Raw genomic sequence first — 2,500 nt, forward strand, 5'->3', positions numbered from 1 at the left:
CTCTCTCTCTCTCTCTCTCTCTCGTCCTCTTTCTCCCCATCTCCCTATTTCCCTCTCTCTCTCCTTCTCACTCTTTTTTTTTTCTTTTGCCGCAACCTATCCGACCACATGGCAATTTCCAATTTCTTCTTCCTTCATCCACCCGCGATAAAGACCTTCAACCTAACTCCTATTTCTACTCTTCCACTTGCTTCTACTACGACTCCTCCTCTTCCTTCTCTTCCTTCCTTTCCTCTTCATCTCCTTTCGCTTCCCCCTTGCTGCTCGTCTTTGTCTACTTCCCTCCCCCCTTCTCCATTCCCCATTTGGTCTTTTCCTTCATTCGTTCCTTTCACAAAGTCCTTGGCCCAACCTCGCCTTGCCTGGTTCCTCTTCGGAGTTCTATTTCTCCCTCCCTCCTTCCTTCCTTCCTCCTCCCTTCTCTCCCTCCCTCTGCCCCCCAATTTCCTTCTCTCCCCCTCCCCCATCCCCTTTCTCTACCCCTCCCCTCCCCCTCCCCATTCTCTCCCACCCTTCCTCTCTCCAATTCCCCCCTCCTTACTTCTTTCCTTCCCTCCCTTTATTACGGAGGGCGTTCCTCTTGGACGAATTAGACCGTCTGGCATCATCGAAGACAAAATTTGTATAACAGTGAAAGGGTTATCAGTTAACTTGGTAATGGTTAAGCTCGACTAGAACATGTTATTCAGGCTGCTGTAGGGCGATATTGTTTAGATTAGTGATTATATATCAAACTGCACTTCCAGTGTACAGTTAGGAATACCAATTTTCCAACGTTTTGTATCGTGTGTCTGTATTAAGACGGTTTAGTTTCACCAAGTAATTGAATATGCGTTAGATATTTATAGTTTTGCTAACAAAATAAACATTAGGCTCCGTTTCTCCATTAAGGATTATTTACTAAGTTTTTTTATCTTTCGTCTTTATCGAATACCAAAAAAGTCTACACAAAATGTCAACATAATTTTTTATTCATTTGTATACAGAAACTTACACATGGTAAACAGTTGATGTTTACTTTAGGATTATATTTCTTTAAGTGATCTTTTGGTGTTTTTTTTATGAAAAGTTGAATAGCTTGAATGTGTAGTTATAATTCTTTTGGACCTGTCATTTGGGGGTAACGTTATCATTTGTGTTACACAAGTCTGCAATTACCAAAGATTAATTCTCATTTGCCTTCTCTTTCCTTTGCAGGTAATTATCACGTCATTTATTGGCTCCCTTGTTCCATTTTTCAAATATCTTACTATCATCATCCACATACTTTTTCTCTTTCTCCTCTTTCTCCTCTTTCTCTCTCATCTTTTTTCAGTTTGTCTTCCTTCTTCTTTCCGTCGCCTTCTCAACCAAATTTGAGCCTCTGTTCTCTACTTTACTCTCTTCTTCAGACTCTTTCGTTCTCTCGCAATTGCTCTTTGCTCTAACCATTTGCCCCATCTTTATTCACCTTTTCCTTCCTCCTCTTTATTTCTTCGTATTATTTCTCGTTCCTTTTCCAGCTCTTCATGCTCTCTCTCTCTTCCTCCCTATCTCTATGCCATGAATCCACTCGAAGTCTTCCGCCTCCTCCTCCTCCTCCTCCTCCTCCTCCTCCTCCTCCTCCTCCTCCTCCTCCTCCTCCTGCTCCTCCTCCTCCTCTCTTCCTTTCCCTTCCTCCCTCCTCCCTCCTCCCCTTTCCTACCTCCTCCCCTATCCAACACCCTCCTCTCCTATCCAACTTCCTCCCCTCCCATTTTTCCTACCTCTCCTCTGTCCTCCCCACCACTCTGTTCCTCTATCCTTCCCACCTCCGCTCTGTCAGCCCCCCATCCCCTTTCCTCTTCTGTCCTCCCTCTGCCTGCGTCAACCCCCCCCCCTCCCCCACCCCAATTTATCGACCTCGACAGCGAGACACCATCAAGGCGTCGATTGCGGACAATCTTTCGCGCTTTTCTTCTTCCCTCTCGAACCCTCCCTCGCTCGCTCGCTCGCTGGCTCCTTCGTCTCCTCTCTGTCAGCCTGTCAGTCTCTCATTCTTTTTCTCTCCATTCTCGCCAATTTCTCTCTATCTCTCTCTATCTCTCTCTCTCTCTCTCTCTCTCTCTCTCTCTCTCTCTCTCTCTCTCTCTCTATCTCTCTCTATCTCTCTATCTCTGTCTCTCTCTCTCCTCTTTCTTTGTCTTCCCTTTCCTTCACTCCTGTCTTACCCACATCCTTCCCCTTTCCTTCTCTCTCTCTCTCTCTCTCTCTCTCTCTCTCTCTCTCTCTCTCTCTCTCTCTCTCTCTCTCTCTCTCTCCCTTCCTTCTCCTTTTCCTCCCCCCTCCCTCCCTCTCTCTCTCCCTCTCCCTCTCCCTCTCCCTCTCCCTCTCCCTCTCTCTCTCTCTCTCTCTCTCTCTCTCTCTCTCTCTCTCTCTCTCTCTCTCTCTCTCTCTCTCTCTCTCTCTCTCTCTTTCTTTCCCTTTTCCTTTCCCATTTTCTTTTCTTTTCTCTCTCTATTTCTGTCTATCTGACTCCCCT

This window comes from Oratosquilla oratoria, chromosome 16 (genome assembly GCF_046742065.1).
Source record: "Oratosquilla oratoria isolate Oo_2021 chromosome 16, ASM4674206v1, whole genome shotgun sequence".
In the NCBI taxonomy this organism is placed as follows: domain Eukaryota; kingdom Metazoa; phylum Arthropoda; class Malacostraca; order Stomatopoda; family Squillidae; genus Oratosquilla; species Oratosquilla oratoria.